This window comes from Syngnathus floridae, chromosome 1, assembly GCF_059516105.1.
Source record: "Syngnathus floridae isolate MCC-2025c chromosome 1, RoL_Sflo_1.0, whole genome shotgun sequence".
NCBI lineage: Eukaryota > Metazoa > Chordata > Actinopteri > Syngnathiformes > Syngnathidae > Syngnathus > Syngnathus floridae.
The window spans coordinates 21523808-21541733 of record NC_142413.1 but is presented as its reverse complement, the minus strand read 5'-3'; the positions used below and the strand labels follow the sequence as shown (position 1 = coordinate 21541733).

The 17926-nt window shown below is 39.8% G+C and overlaps 2 protein-coding genes across 12 annotated transcripts in view; one reads left to right on the top strand and one right to left on the bottom strand.

Annotated features, from left to right (window-relative positions):
- macrod1 (mono-ADP ribosylhydrolase 1) overlaps positions 1–17926 on the bottom strand; it is a 123591-nt gene that overhangs the window by 57753 nt on the left and 47912 nt on the right. The gene's annotated exons all lie outside the window — the stretch shown is intronic.
- The window catches only part of flrt1b (fibronectin leucine rich transmembrane protein 1b), a 38928-nt gene that overhangs the window by 291 nt on the left and 20711 nt on the right, over positions 1–17926 (top strand). Inside the window, exons 1-2 of one of the 3 annotated variants that reach the window (XM_088386134.1) lie at positions 5352–5801; positions 5885–6035. The exons of 1 other annotated variant lie outside the window; for it this stretch is intronic. The gene's annotated coding sequence lies outside the window, so the exon portion shown is untranslated. Of the gene's footprint in view, positions 1–5351; positions 5802–5884; positions 6036–17926 lie in introns of those variants that run through there. One more of the 3 variants, XM_088386123.1, reaches the window with a different exon arrangement.

Here is a 17926-nt window from a genome sequence, read left to right as displayed (position 1 = left end):
GTGCGTGCGTGCGTGCGTGCGTGCGTGCGTGCGTGCGTGCGTGCGTGCGTGCATGTGTGTGTGTGTGGGCAAGGGTTTGAATAGCGGATTCAATTACAAATAACGATGATGATTATGGGTCTTTACAAAAAAATCTCCAATCTCCTAAGCACAAAGCTTTATTAAAGCAGCATTTTCTCTTTGCAACTGTGCAGCCTTATTTTTCTCCCCCTCCTTCTCTTATTCCCAAAGCCCCAATGCAACTTGTTTGTGTATTCCTACTTCTGCCTGCTGCTTTCTGCTCTCCCCATGATGCCGTGGCCAAGCCACCACTCTACTTTTTGGGCACATTATCTTTTTTAGTCATTTTTGACAAGAGAATGTCAATCAATTTTGTCAACATGTCCTTAAAGGGACATCAATCCAACTTTCTGTTTAATCTAAAATTGGCACATTCTTAACATTGATTTTAAAACTTTAGTCTACCAAGTGTTTATTCTAAAAAACTAAAAAACATTCAAAATGTGGTATTTACTCACCTAAGGGAGGTGCTATTTTTGCTCTTTAGTCTCAAGAAAATGAGAAACATATCTCCTGCTTATTCCCTGCCCGAACCACAGCCCTGCCTTGTCGGCACTTCTCCATATATGTATACGTATTAACGTTGCTTACACGCCAGAGTTTTGGGTGCACTCCCGATAGTGAGAAATGTTCAGCAAACATTTTTTTTTCCAGATTCAAAATACTTTGACATTTCCACAAAGGCGGAATAAAATGGCAAAGTGGCTTCATTTGGTTTGGCATCCCTGTTCGTTCCTGTTAGGCAGTCAGTTTGCTCACCAGTAACATTAATACATTCACATGTCAGAAGTGTGTTTCTCTCATTTCAATTCAAATAGAACTGTGGAGAACTACCTGTAAACTTTGCTAGCTAAAAAAAAAAAAAAAAAAGTTGTCTGCTTACTCCTATTTGATCTTAAAGAGTCCTAGAAGTTATGGAATTTACCACATATTGGTGTTTAAAAGGGAAGCCAAGTTGTTGTTTTTTTAAATCCTTTATAATAATAAGTTTGATGCATATCCACTAGTCTTAACACGGCATTCTTATGAATACCTCATGTATGAATTAAGCAGTATAATCCACCGAATTTTAATTCATCTCAGGGGTCGGCCATTTTGCCACTTGCTATCAATTGAAAATGACTCTTAAGGGCTCAATTTACAACCATCACCTGTTTCCAGGGTTTGGCCATGAGATGTTCACAAGCTCGAATGGATTGGTGGAGCAAACCATTTTTAAGCTAAATGGGCGGCGTAGCCTACTGTATTTTTGTTGATAAAATGTTACATACTATTGTCTGGTTTTTACACTTCCCAAGCTTGTTTTAAAAGGACATACGTACACAAAATACAATAGGAAGATCTCAAATTATGGGTGTACTTGAATTTGTTTACGGTGTCCTTCAGGACCGCCAAAACTGTGTTGGACAAATCTATGGTGAACATCAAGAAAAACAAGTGCATTGTGAAAAGGCTTTTTCTTTTTTAGGATAGTGCCTTTTTGCTCTGCAATAGTCCCAAAGAACACCCTGGGCAGTGTAAGAATCAGACACAACAATAAAGTGCCAGCTGAATAACTGAAGTGATGGTTATCTATTGCCAAGGAAGAAAAAAATCTTACTGAGAAGATCCACAATAAATACACTACATTTCCATTTAGCTATGCGCCGTGCATTATTTTCATAATTCAGTCAATGCTTTTATAAACCCGCTTGTTCTATTGGATTGCCAGCTATAATGCAAGGAGGTAATACTGCTTATATTGCTTAAAATATCCTAAAGCAGTTTAGTGCATTTGAACAGAGTAGTAAATAATTGATTTGGATGTTGTTGCCTTGCAAATGCAGCATGTTTTTATTGCATATGTGCGCCACACAAGCCTTTATTAGCAAAAGGCATTCACTACTTGGTAATCACTCACTTAGCTGACAAGATATTGTGCAACATCATTAATTTATTGTGATTCTGAATCCAATATCAGTTGTTTGTCGCAGATGATAAAGAATATATGCCTGTGTGTCGTTGCTTAAACGGTAATAATAGAGCAGCACAGATGCTATTCAACCTGTAATAACTTGATTTGCGTTTTAGACACTTCATTTGAGTGTCCAAGGATGCAAATGCTGTCCTAAAAAATCCTTGTCTATGTATTTGTCCTCTTGTATATTAGAAGGCAACCGCATACGCACTTATAATGATTACTCATACATCAGAACAAAATAATTATTTTAGTAGAGGTGAGGTAGGAGGTGAGAACTCTTTCTCCGTAAACCTTCTGTTCTATGGGTCAGGGAAACGTATGCAAATTGCGTGAAATAGAGGGGAGCGACCTTCTCCTTTGTTCTTTGGGGTGGAGAGAAAAAAATTTCAGGGACTCCAAACAAAACAGAGATGAAACATCCATCTGAGAGTAGTGAAAACACTGCAGAGTGTCATGATTTCCTTTGTTAATTTCTTATACAGGTAAATGGGCTCTTGCTGAGCAAACGTGCTGCCATTTGGAAACATTTCATGGGAATCTGCTTATTAGGTTTTGCATCGTCCAAAGCAAGCAACAAGCAATTTTACGCTTGGCTGGGGAAATAAAAAAGATCACAGAGATAGTTACATAATCAATTAGCAGTGTCAATACTGCAATGATTTAGGTCACACCGCGGTGAGGTTGTCTCGTCTGAGTCCTCAAATCGCTTCTGCTTGTCAACTTACCTCTTGACACTAAATCATTTTGAAATGTGTGTGTTTTATCTGGAATTTGGGAGATTATGGCACGTATATGGTTTAACCCAGTTTTACTTGAGAAAATAATTGCCTTTGCAGGGCCATTAAGTTGATACCATAAGGGATAACTAGACCGTAAATTACAGCAACAGTGGTTGCACTAATAGTTCCTGTAGGAATATGACTGCCATATTTTTCATTAGTGGAAGTGCGGAAGAAAATGAAAGAACCGAACCTGATTTCAAATGACAATTAGCGGCACCGTTTAATGTTTGATTCTTAATGCCGTGCCAGCTAATAAAAATATAAAGAACTAACTCACGATAGTTAATCCCTGAAGACAAACACCTTATCAACACTGACATGAACTAATGACAACTCTTTAACAATCTATGCAGCAAACATTTTAGGACTGCCCACACAGACATGACAATGGATATTTGAACATAAAATTGTGAGTAACACATGCAGACTGAAAATATTTCATTTCGTTTCATTTATTTGTTTGTGAGCAGAACAAAATGTATACAAGAAGCCAAGCAAGAGCGCAAATGTATTATTAAATTTAAAATGGTCACAGCAACAAAAGAAAAAAGCAATCGCCATGTACACCACCAAGATATTGCTTGGGATTGAGAGAGACAGAGAGAGATGTCTGATCTGGTCATTCCACAACAACATACATATATTCCTTAACGCTTTTTAGTTGTTCATCAATTATGGGTTGCTTTCATTGTTACCAAATATCCATACTTATTTTTTATTTATACGAAGAATCATGTACTTTGTCATGATGCATAAATATTTGATTGGGTTCTCAATTTACTGTGCTCACAAGTCGGTTATAATTGTCACTACTGTAGAAACGTTTGCGTCATTTGCGAACAAAATTAGTTTTATATTTAGGTACACTGTCTTTTATGTGCAAGTCAAATAGCTGAGGACCCAGCACTAAACCCTGAGGAACACCATAAGCAACAAGTCACTGTTTGAGGTCAAGAAATATTCCTATTTGTTTCTTTTTATCCAGTGTGTTTATTTCATCAACTGCTTTAATTCGAATCTTTGATGTGGTCATTTTAGTTCCGAAGCACTAAAGGCATTCATTTAATATAAATAACAATACTTTTAAGCATATACCTTTTATCCTATGCAAAAGAAAAACTAGAACTACAGCAAATTACTGGGTCACATATATGGGATTGCATTTCTTTGTTGTGTTTGTTGATCAGGCGACTTTGTATTCAAAGTAATCTAGAAGCAACTGAAATCAGTCCACCAATGACTTTCTTTAAGGTCCTGATTGGCTACAATGGCCACCACATGTTGATCTCGTTTGTGTTGGACAGAAAAAGCATTTTTACAAGGACTTTGGTTTAATTACCCACAGCCAGAGAGTGACAAAAAATGTTTTTTACATATAGACATCACTTTATTTGGTAGTTCTGCTGAGCCAGGCAAAGCACCAGAGGGTACTGGTGATGAGTCTGCACCCAGGCTGAGACCCGAGGGGCCCATCCAGGCCTCTACGGCTGCTCTGAGACGTGCCCATTAAAATATGCTTATTTTTAACTTGGCATGGGAGTGGATGTTTATCACACCCTGGTCTTGAGAGAGGGGCATTGTTGTGTACAGTACACAGCACCCAAAGGGGCACCCAAAGGGGCAGAGTGTGCTTTTGTGAAGGCTCAAAGGCACATACTGATGTGTCTTTGCAGCAGTTAAAAATCATCAAGCTCCCATTCTCAATGAACAAGTGATCCACAGATGACTTCCCCACTGCAGCAAAGTGTCACCGAGTGCATATGTGTTTTTATTAAGTCTTCTATTGTTGACATGACACACATTGCAGTCCCATATGACTTCAAACCAACTGTCAAAGGAGGCTCCAAACTGGCTGCATGTCAGCCCTAGAATCACACATTTCATGTGTGCGTGTGTGTATACCTGTCAGACTAACACTCAGTGAGATGTTGTACTCACTGGACCGTGGCGACCTGCTGAACCTGTAACTGAGCTCATAGAGCACAGTAAAAGTAGTTACACACACACACACACACATGCACACACGCACACACGCACACACACACACACACACACACGCATGCATACCGAACACACTACATACACACTCAAAAAATAAATATAAGCATTCCAAGTCAAAAGACATAAACAGACAGCCTTCAAGTACCACACACACGTACAGAATTTGACATATTGAAATGTATCCAAACACACTTTTTTTACACACATTAGTGCATATGAACATGCAAAAGATTTTAAATAATTCACAGTAAATACATTACGTACATGCATCGCCAAGGCGTCCATTATGCACACACACTACTCACACACGAAGACACACTTTTCATATCGTGGTCTACATGTGCACTAATGCAAATATTCGCGATTTCGCTGTCCGTGATATAAACTCAGTATAGGATACGTAATGAATGTGCACAGTCGCGCACACTGGACCCACGGGTACTGACGAGGGCGTGCGTACGGGCGCGCGCACACACACACGCACATGGCACGCGCATACACGCGCACGCACTTACACCACAGTATAAACACACAAACATCAATGCAGGGTTCGCACTTACACGAATCGAATGCACGCGCATTCATAACGCACACGCATTCATAACGCACACAAACCACACAGGCGAAAGCGCTGACAGAAGCGCGTTGCAAAAGGACGCGGTAGAAATCAGACGAGTGAGGAGGAGCAGACAGCAAAGTGCGCCTAAGGTGAGCAAAGTTGCTCCTCAACGCATCAGGTTAGGGTTCCAGTCAAGAAGTGCTTTGCGTCGAGAAGCTAGAGAAGTCGGTTTAAAAAAGAAGACTTTTTGGGCGCGCGCACGCCGCTATTTTGCGCTCAGGGAGGGACACTGCGCCCTTTGACGAGGAAGAGGAGAAGGAGGAGGTGGAGGAAGAGGAGGCTGCACGGTGGTGTGCGCGATGACGAGATGCTGTTGTGGACTTGCAGGGCAGCCAAGTGGACTCGAGTGGACCGTGGCTGCGAAAACACTTCCTCCGAGGTGAGTGCGTCTATCTGCTCTAGCTTTTACGCTGCGACGTAGGGCTGGTTTAAGGTGAGGGTGACAAATGGTGCGCATCGCAGGGCTGGATGAGCTGCAGTCGGCGCAGGGAAGGAGAAGTCGCTCCATCGCGATTTGACGGAGCCGATTAAATGCGTGCTAGGTTAGAGGATGCTTTTGTCACGGGAAACCCAGCGGGAGTCAAAAAGTGAAGAGGAAAACGTGGGGGCGAAGGTAGGATGCGTGTCGGCTTAATGGAGCTTCCGAAGGCAGGCTGCGCTTTTTGAAAGCTTTTATTCTTTTATTGTCAGCCTACTGATGCTAAACATGAGAAACGTGCATTTGAACGTATCTGCTTTTATATACAGAGGGTTTGGAGGGGGGGGGGGGCATTAGAGACAGTTGGTAAGATTAAAGTGAGAGATAATACTTTGAGGAATTGCGTGGGCTTTTTTCTCATCCTGGCTGCACATTTGTGTCACTTGTGTGACATACTAAATCGTGTGTTTGTGCTTGTGTGTGTTCCCCAGTGGACATGCCCTTCTTATGTTCTACTTGCAACACCTGCAACCTCTCTCCCTTCCTCTTTCTCTCTCTCGCTCTCTCTCTCACACACACACACACACACGTACACACACGCAGCTCAACTCATCTCAGGCAGTAAACACACACCATTATATATATATATATATATATATATATATATATATATATATATATATATATATATATATATATATATATATATATATATATATATATATATATATACATATATATATACACATATATATACACATATATATACACATATATACATACATACATACATATATATATATATATATATATATACACACATATATACATATATACATACATACGTACATACGTACTCACACACATACAGAGGATTAGTAGTCATCGCAGGCCATAGTGTGACTCCAGATTAGATTGAGATGCTCCTTGCCAAAGCTGCACAGGACACTGGATTAATGAAGAAAGGCAGAGTGGAATGGTGGGTGGACGTGTGGTGGACTGACAAAAAAAAGAAATAGGCTAAAGAGTGATAGGCCAGATGAGTTGGGTGAGGTTGCGATGGAGAAAGCAGCACAGAACACGAGATTAAAGTGTAATGTCCAAGTGAGGGAGGGAGAACGCGAGACTCCAAGTCGTGCGGTGCAGGGAATGTGGTGTGAATGAAGAAGAGAAGGCAGTAAACGCTCTTCCTCCATCCCCCTCCGCCCCGCCTCCATCCCCCTTTTTGATCTCCTCTTATTCAGATCCGACAGCAGAAGAGGAGCGCTGCTTACGTAACACTCCATTCCGAACACAATTAACCAAAAGGAGAAGCACAATAGGCACTTTAGGGATTGTTAAATTAAAAGATATGAAAAGAACAATAGCATTCGACTGTGTTTGTCAGTCAAGCAAACATCAGCTGTGTCCAAAACCTCTCACAGACAATAAGAGTGACTTAAAATCCTTAAACAGTGTTCAGTCTTAAACACACATAGATGACGGTTCCTAGTGTGCATGTGTGTGTGGCCCTTAACTGCCCGCCTAAGAATTAGTTCTAACAGATTAGGCCGTTAAACAGCCTTTGCACTATTGTAGTGTTGAATTAGCCGAAGCAATTAGGTTGCTGAGGGGATATATGAGGTCAATGTCTGACTAATAAAAAAGGGGTCTTAGAGAAAATTACCATGAAAGCGAAACCCGATCCAGCGATTAAGCTAATAGATCCACAAAAGAAGCATATCGTATATTAGGGTGCTGTGTAAAGTCTGGAGGTGTGTCAGAAAATATCCAGGACTGGTGTCACAAAAGGTATATTTTAAACCCAAACAACAATCTATGAGTTTGTGGGCCAGAGGTAGGCTTCACACAATCAGGATTCTGGTGCTGATCAGTGAGTAAGTTTACAACAACAAAAAATTACAACTGGCACATCTATGTACAGCATTTGGTTTCTTCAGTGTGCGAGAAGAAAGGGCGTTGTGACAGGACATATCATGACTGATTCACAATGCTCTGGAAAACTGTGGGAGACTTCAAGGGGATTACTTCGAAGAGGAAAACTTTTTATTCAGAGACACGTCATATGACATAAATAGCACATTCGATGAATCTGAAAGAGTTAGTGGAAGTCAGAACTAGGAAAAGTGCATTGAAAGGCAGCAGGGAGTCAAAGTTCTTAATCTTTGCAATGTCTTAAAGAAATGGAGGAAAAAATACAGTGCGCCACTGGGCTGAAATATAAAACAATCCAAAGAGACTCAAAGTTCAGTGGTCATGGAGTGTGCTTTCTGCATGAACATGTATTCTTACGCCATTGCACAAACTGGTTCATTGTGTGCCGTACTTTACATCGGAACATTGGAAATTACAGTATTCCCCAATATTAATGTGCGCTTTGTTCTCTACAGTACATTTAGCCCATCCCCTCACATGTGGGAAAGGCATTTGTGATGTATTTTTCATCATTTCTTAACCCTGCGTTTCAAAACTTTTTTTCTCAGATTTTGACAATGACAGTGTGCATGATTATTTTAGGTCATCAAACGTTAGGTAGCAAATCACCCAATTATGACAGTATTCCAAATTATTATGCAAAGCAAGTTTTACAACATTTTAGTGAAAAAGAACTCAAAATAGTCATTTTAATTGAACTTGCAGCATCACTTGGTCATACTAACTGAAATCAAAAGCTATTTAAAAAATGCCCCAAGATAAAGTTACATTATAATACAAGATGCCTTATTTGATACAGGCCTCAAATTGCATCACATATGCGACATTTGCCTTTGCGCAAGTGCAAATGTTTTAATGCTCTCTAACACACAGGCAATGTTTGTAGCATTGTGGTTAAAAGCCGTTCTCCCCTTCGGTCTTTCAATATTGTGCGTAAGCTGCCCGCTTTGCACTTGAACACTGACTGCAGATGTGCACGTTGTTCCAATAATAAAACATTTCTGGACGTTGGTATATAAATTGGAAAAAATGCAACAGAATAAACAGATCCTGTATAGCGTTGGATGAAAATGGCAGATCTCATAAGCGTTCCTTGAGGCCGACGTCCATTGTTGTTTGTGTCTGTCACTCTGGCGCATATAGCGTCGAGGGGCTTGTATGCGCGCGGACTGAAGACCTCCGCCCCTTACATATCATTTATGATTACAGATGTCTCCACATAAGATTGGCTATGCCCACAATGAGGTTAAAAAAGCCCAAGCCAAAGACAGTCTGTTTCCTTACATAACAATCATGAAAATTGCTACAAGCTAGAATTGTAGTCTTATAGTATTTGAAATTTGTAAGCAAAGTTAACTGAAGTGGGAATTTCATGAAAGTGAGTTTATGTGCATCTTTTGAGCTCTCAGGGTTGGCTCGCCTTTGTTGACGTGAGGTGGCATCCAGCCTGCAAATTCGTTACCCCAAATGTTTTGATGGCTATAAGAGCAGATGAGTCAGAACGATGGAGAGCCACATCCTTTGCAAGTTCATCTCGTCAAAGGCTCTTTAGCTGACGAGTCCGGCTCAATCTTTCTCAAACGTCTTTCAAAGGAGAGCTTTGCTTTGAGTTTGTATGAGGGAGACGCAAGAAAGGAGAGTGAGAGAGGAAAAAAAGATGGCAAATGACAGCTGATAAAAAAAAAAAAAAAAAATGGTGTTTTAAGCACAGCATCCACGCTAGGAGTTGTGTGGCTTCAAATTTTTTGTTTTAATCGGCACTACTGTCATGAATGTTCAGTCGATGTCAACTAGTCGCTGGACCAGCCAACTAATGTTTGTACAGATTGATCAAATGGTGAACTTTCCAGTTAGAGAGGGGGAAAAAAAACTATCCTCTACATTGCTGGGTCAGCAGGTAACAATTCGTGTAAATTGAACAAATGGGGAAACCCATTCTAATACTGGGCCAGCCTTTCCCTTTTATTATGTGGGCTGGAAAATTGTTAAAAATCCTGCTTGAGCACGCAAAATATAAATTATGTTTACTATTGAATTCCGCTCCCCTTCCTCTTTACAGGTGTTCTTAAGCAAAGCTGCGTATTCAGAAATAGAAAACAATTTAAATAAATTAAGGTGACGGACTAGTCTTATTTCAGGCACTTATCTGTTGCTGCAAAGATTCTGCCTCCTCCGCAAACCAAAGAGGGATGATTAACGACGAGTCGACGTAACGCGAGTCGACTCGTCGACTAGTCTGTCAATCTCTTCATGTACGTACACCATGTTTGTGGAAAGTATTGCATAAGGACTCAACATTGATGTTTTTATTTGTATTTCAAGACAAAATAGCGGCAGCCATACTTTTAGAGCGTGCCTCATTGCATGGGCAGCAGACATAAATATGTCAGCACTAAACATTTTGTGCAATTTCTAGATAAATTATTGTAAGAACACAAACTGTACTCGGAATGCACGCATTGTGTTCTGTAACGCAGTGTGCGTCAGTAAAGGGGTCGGCTTGAAGGTGGTCTTGATTACAGTTTATTTGCTGCAAACAGATGTTGACGCAGCTGCAAACACATCAATGATGGTGGAGAGGGAAGCAAATAGGCCGACTATGACAATTACTTAAAATCTACATTTGAGAAGGCAAGTGTATCTTATCACTTTAAGATACATTGAGACTGCTGCCAGCCAATGAAAACCAACTTGATCTGATTACCGTAGCATGAAACGACCGCCCAACAGCTAAATGTCTTGTGAAAGAAAAACACGACACTAAAACCGTTTATAGGTTGGATTTAGCAAGAAAAGTGCAAATCTTTAATTTTATGCTCAATCCGGTATGTAAATGTTATTTTTCACGTGTTAAAAAGATATAAGCAGACATCATGTCAGAACGCATATATTTGCATGTGTCTATGTCATCTCTAATTTGCCTGACTGAAATTAGTATTCATAGTTAAACTGCTAATTTGGCAACCTAATTTGGACCTCTGTGCATGAGATTTGATTCAGCTCATTTGTCGGGAGCACAATGGGTGGACGGTTTAGGACGGTCCAGACATTTCAAGGGTATGACGACATCTTCATGCGGCATAAGGTGGTTTGTGGTAGCATTACCGTTTTGATTTGAATGGTTCATATTTCTGGCATAAAAGTGTTTTTTGCACTCTCTGTCTGGTGCTGCTTGGTGGGGTTGTGGCAGAAAAGGGAACTACATGACCACGTGATTTTTGATAGCTACGTTAAGTGACAACGGGATGGAGTCCTTGAGCAGAGCGGGTAAACTACTGCTGCCTTTCCAAAAGAAGGCACATGTTCCCGTGGAGTAGTTTTGTTCCCACATTGAGTTTAAGGCCACAGGTCAGCAGCACAGACAGACAGCACACGTTGTCAAAAGGAAGAAGATGGCTGTCGTTGTCTGGCGCACTTTGAACAGTGCGTATGCTGTCCTGAGGCTATATGACCTTCTTTTCTAATAAATCCACCTCTGTGATGGCGGCCTCTCATTATTTTCCCAAATAAAATCGCACCTCCTAAACCTCCAGGCGCTCCGAGACAGTGGTAGCGTGCTGGAATTACCTTTCCCGGGCTGCGCTCCATCCTTTTAAAGACTGTCAAGCTTTGTGTGCTCGCCTAAAGCCATGACATTCGACATGAATATTTCACAGCAAATGTAAATAATTAATCAGTATGAAAGCAGGACTGGGCAGTTTCTGAGCATTTCAATGCTCATTCTTTGGCAAGCTGTTAACATTTCCTTCTATTAATGATTCAAGATAAGAATTAGTCTGCCTCCGAGTCAATAGTGAGACGCAACAAATAGTGTTGATGCCCTCTCTCTGCATTATTATCATGTGGCCTCTTTAAAGAAGAAGGGAATTTATTGGAAGTGTACTGAAACCGATGCTTTTACCATACATAGACTGACTCCCTATTGATTCCTGATTGGATTTTCTTTAAGAGGAAATGGGAATGCCCTTGTATCGTAGGAGGGAGTCTGAGCAACTGCTTGTCATCATTTAAAGTGAGTGAAATGAGCACAGCATTAATTCCGACATTAAGACACAAGGGACCGAGCCTATTTGCATGGTGATAATGTTATTCCGACAAAGGACATTTGGACGTGCCACACTTCTTGCATAGCATGCTCGATGCACGAAAATCCCCAATTAAAGGCCCGTAAAGCTAAATTACGTAACGTATAAGCTATAAACTATAGAGAGCACTATATATTACATGAATACTTTTCAGAAACAGTGGAACATAAAGTTAAGACTAAAGTACAAGAAGATGATAGACTTTGCGTCTTTGCAAATATTCACCCCATTTCGGATGTGTTGCCTTCACCACATTCTTTAAGAAAAAGCTGGAAAGGCGCATAATGAAAAGAAAATGAAACGTGGACTTGTCAGACCACAGCACACTTTTACATTTTGCGTCAGTCAAGCTCAGATGAGCTCAGCTCCAGAAATGCCGGAGGTTGCTTCCGGGTGTTATTGATAATATGGCTTTGGCTTTGTAGAGGGAATGAAAAACAGTGTTGACCGACAATGGGTTTTCGGCCTTAAAATACACATTATAAAAGGTTTTTGTTGACAGACTGGAAAGGATGAATGGCATTTCCATTTATTACACCGGTGAAGGATGATTTGCGTAATCAGTGGGCATGGACTGAACTCAACTGGTATCTCAAGGCACTGCTGAATATTGACTGTTGAAGTCGATGTGCTTGCAAACGATTGGTGAGTCACAACATGGACTGACAATTTGTCTGGGGTATGTTCCCGCCTCTCTCCCGGCGTCAGCTGGGCGCAAATAAGCAATACAGCAGATGGATGACACTCACCATCTTCGTTTGCCTCCGTAAGCCTAGCTCGTTACCACGTCCGTGTGCTGTTGTTTAAATGACAGATTTCGCAAATTGGAGGAATTAGCGGCTTTCTGTTGAGGAGACAGTTGTTTCTCGCTCGTCTCAAGCAATGTGACAATGCGGCCTTATTTACAGCTGCTCGGATTGAAGCGGGAGCCGTGATGCGTTTGTCAGCATTACAGCCCGCTTTTCAGTTTCTTCAAGCAGATGAAGATAAAATGCACTTGTTTAGAAAAGGCTGAAGGATTTTGCAAAACAAACTTCTTTTGACTATTTCTTGCCTTCAATATTATATTTTACTAAGCGATTATTTTTCAAGCTCCTCTTCGCAGGTATTTTTTTTTAAACAAACAAGCAAGAAATTATGCTGTTACAAGATCAGACAACTTAAAATGGTTTGTTCTTAGGATTGTGCTAAAGTAAAAGCAAATAAACTATAAATTAATCTGTAGGACAATTTTTTTTTCCACTCCCACGATAGTTGTTACCTTATAATGCAGTATAACTTGCAAGTGTTGAGTACATCTTCACAAGACTCGACCATGCGGGTGTGGTGTAAACAACACATACATCAGTAAATCTGACATCAGATTACAATAATAATGAAAACTAATCTGTGAAGCATTTTTTTTTTTTTGCCAAATTTGAAAAGAGAATTCTACTTCAAACCTAAACTAGTTGAGAGTGAATCAAAAACGCCACTGCCAGCGGAAGCCAATTAGAGCACTTTATTTGCTACAATCACTTCAAGAAGATGTACAAATGATGATCCTTCCACCCATTTTCTATTGCTCTTGTCCTCTTTAGGGTCCCCTGTAATTGAAGCCACTTTGCTAACTTTGGGTAAAGTGGCACTTTGCTAGTTTCTCGCTAAGATCACTTTATCAAAATACAGTAATATTTGTGTTGATTGCAAAAAGATTGACTTTTCCATATTGGCATTTGTGCTGTGGTCCTATAAAACAGTGCGGGGTCCCGGCGATTTAAGTTAAGGGAATTTAGAACTCATCTTTTCAACGATATACAGCAGCAAAGCTAGTGAAAGCAATAATAAGCATTTTGCATTTTTTGCCATACAATTACTAAACTGCTGAAAGTGTGGTTAGGAGGTTTGTGGTTCTTATGGCATTTTTTTTTTTTTTAGTGTCCTTGAGCCGAAAGTAAAACCCAGGCCCCGATGCCTGATCAGTGTGGGACCGCGTGCGAGGCTGCAGCTTTTTCAAATTCCACAATCAGTATTAGAGTATGTCTGAATGTAAAGTACGGTAACGCACTCAGAGCAGAGTCTCTGTGTGCGCAGTCCATTAGCGTATTGTGTCGAGCCTTTCACATGCAAATTTCATAGAGAATAAGACCAACTTGTTCCCCTTTCTCTGACAAATTGTAAAGAAATGTAGAGACACTGCTGCTGTCACAGATTTTTTCTATCCTAACCCGAAGCATCACGATAATGTGCTCATCATGTCACCATAATGTCTCCCCGGATTAGTTGTGTTGTCTTTTGTGAAAGCGGAGTACGAAAGCTTGGATTCTTTCTTCTAATCTGTACAAGGTCTACTTTATTTCAAGCGTCTTCTCAAAAAAACAAGACAGCATCATCCTCGGGTTAGCAATCTATAAAAGATAAAACGGCATTACATGAGAGACAAAATGTCCCTAAAATTTTGATTCAATCCCATGAGATTATGGTGCCTTTAGCTGCAATCCTCAAATGGACAATTGTCGGGCATTATTTCGAGTAGAGCAACTCTAATTCAAATGATTTAACTTGATAACAAAACGTTTAAGGGAAATGCTGATGTGACTTCACTTGAATATTAAAATGTGTGTTCTGTTGCAGACAGAATTTGTACTTCAACTCAAGGATATTTTTTTTCTTGCCTATTTTCTGACGTTATGGACCAAACCAGTATCCGCATCATGATAAATGTTTCTGCATTTTCTGCAATGTCAAATTTAAAAATAATAATAATAATAATAATCACATTTTAAATGAATGCATTTTGAATACAAATCAAAAAGTCAAGTTGTTCCTTTGCTTTTCCTTTGTGGCAGGAAAATAAACCTATAGAAGAGGGGACGTCGAAATGAAATGTGTTTATGCCTGAGGTAAAAGTACTGCAGGAGGCAGTATAGCACTGAAACAAATAGGGCTTTATAAATAAGGTTATATCACGTTTTTGTCTGAGGCTGTCAGGAGGGAAATTATGGAGAGGAAACACCTCACAGTACCTGCCAGATAAGCATCATAAAGAGATGCATTGCACTACAAAAGGAGCTTTTAATTATTTAGGAGTCTTGTCTGTCACACACGCAAAGATATACACATAAGCACAATGGTATAGGTTATTTCATGTTTTAGTATTGTTTGTGTACACTGTGCATGTGTGGGTAGAAGGTCAAGTGTTTGTATACTAATTTGAAAGTTACTGGTTGAATACATCCGTCGGTAAGAGCCACACAAATGCCGCCAATTTACCATCCGATTAAGCAGGTAACGGTGAAGATGCGTGGGATAAGAAGCTAAACAAAAATGTAATTGAAGTCTATTCCATTAAAATTCAAATTATTCTCGCTTATCCAAAACGGGGCTGCGCCATAGACGTGACTGATAAACCAATAAATAACTTGGGCTGCCGCCGCCTGATTTTAGCGATAAGCAGTGGGAAACGGAGGTGACGGTGGGATATAATCAAAGTGGTATATTGAAAACACACACACAAAGGGCACAATAGCTTGCAAAAATAAACGTGATATTAGGTGAGTCACGCATCAGCCACCAGTTCCAAACAAGGAGCGCACATTAACTTTATGCCATCTGACTAATCATTGCAAGTCATCGGATAATTAGCAGCAGCGCATCACACTTGCGAAACACAAATGACCTTCTGTCATTCAGCTTTTATACGCCGGCTAATGAAGGATAATTGTAAACAATAGAAAGGCCAGACAGAAGAGATTTTGACGGACTGCGGGTGCATCAGTGGGAAATTCACCTAAGTCGATTGGGGGGGGTGGCTTTGCACAACAGCTCACGCGTTGCGGTAGTTGAGTGCTTTGCCTGGAGCAAAAGTCAACGTTAAAAAAGATGCAAGGTGCATTTAATTGGCTTAGGAGCTGCCTTTTTAAAAGCGCTTTTCGATTTTGCGACTCGCACAAAATGTGGCATTACTCTTTCTTCTTACAATTCACTTTTGCTGCTGCAACTGTCTGCTAGTTGAATTCCAACGTCATGTTTATAAGACATTTGAGCAAGAATCATTAGAGAATGTAAAAGATATTTTCTTTAAATCAGGTGTTACTCAAAACATATTTGTTATTATTCTTGTAGTTTGCCGTGGTGCAGACATAAACAATATATCATAGTGAATGCTATTGCTAATATTTTGCTTACGATTACATCAGAAGGTCAAAATATTAGGAGCAGCTCTGATGCAGTGTGGTTAAACGCCTCACTAACAACCACAATAAAATATTATTCAATTTATACCTTTTTGGAGCTGTCAGTTAAAGCAGGTTTTGAGTTTGACCATTCAATAGCTGGGAAGCCAGACATGGGATATAAAAAGTCAACACACCGCTGTTTAAATGCCAGGTTTTTGTGGTCAAGAAAATGAGACCATGATACAGAAATAATTTCAAAGATAAATCAGTTCCACCATGAATGTGACTTTAGACCTGTGCAACTCAAATAAAGCAAAAAAAAAAAAAAAACCTTTAGGTGAAAATAAACTATTCGATTTGTGTTTAGTCTTGACAAGAATGCTTTGAGGTCAGACCTCAGGAGCTCCATTTGGGTTCACTTCTAGTTCACATTAGCCCTGCAAAGTCTAATTGGGTGGGTGGTCAGGAGGATTTAGCCAATCTACAAGGGGATTTTTCAAAACACTATGGCGAGTTAGTCCAACAAATCTTTTGGGTGGGGTATGTACAAAATAGCACTTTTCACTGTTTGAGTCACTCAATATACGGGTTAGCACCATGGATCATTTGTGAGAATGTATGATGCACAACCAAGAGGTTCTGGATTAGAGTCTTGGCTCAGCCCTTCCTGTGTTGCTCATTTTGTTATCTTATGCCATTTCCCATCCATATAAAACACAACTCCAAATTCAGGTTGAACACTAATTTAATACAAATTTAGCTGTCCTAATTTATTATGCTTTCATCGATTTAAAAAATGGTAAAGACATCCCCAAGACCATGCTTAGACATCAAAGTCTACGCCCACACCGGCCCCAAATAATAACACAAGGACTGATACTTTGCAAAGACAAATGTCTGTGGTTACATCATATTTTCCTTTTCCAAGTTCCAAGCCATGACTGATGCAATAAATACAATCATGTGGAAATTAACTCTTTCTCTGCCGGCCATTTCAGTAAAAGACAACCTATTGCGTGCCAGCCAATTTACAGCATTCTAACTGATCTCTCAAGGATTACAGAAAGTTTTTGTATGAGTGTGTAAACAGACACTACCAAATATAAATTAGCCTCTCTTTTTTCATCACACAAAAATGTTTGTTTCTTCCTTTTTACATTTTTTTTTCTTTAGTAATCAGCAGTAGAAAATGGCTTGGTTTCACCCAAACCACCTATTTCAACCATTACAAAATGTTTTGTGAAGATACAGTATATTTTACACACAACTGTGGCTTTTTACTTCAGTGACGCCACATCTGAACAATCATTGTGTTCTAATAAATACCACAGACAACGATGAAATTATTGCTTTTGATGGCAAAATAGTGAAACCAGTGTAACAATTCCACACATGACAAACTTTAAAAGCTATTGTCACACTATTTAGTAGTAGTATTTAGTAGTGTGTGTGAATGTGTGTGCGTACATGCATGCCATGCACGTGTTTATGAATGTGCGATTCTATGTATGAATTGCATCTATTTCTAAATTTAAAAAATCTCTGTCATCTTTTCTCTCTTTTATGACACTTTTTGCAGTAAATGTAACGCGACAAACACTTTTATCAATCATAAGATGCTTGTAATGGTTGCATTTCAAAAGACAGTCGTGTCTGAAGAGCTTACAGACATTGTTGTGACACTCGGTGAGCTCAACCAAAAAAGATCCAATGCTGTCGTTTGCTGGCCATAGTTAGCTTTTATTTCCCATTTTAATGATCAAATCAAAGCTGCCGAAGGTGTTTCTACACCATTCATATAAAAAAAAAAAATTGTAGTTGATGGCAACTGCTGTCGCTCCTCGTTAGGATTCTTGTTTTGACATCAACGGGGCACATCTACTTTTGTAGATGATGCGCTTCCTTCCGC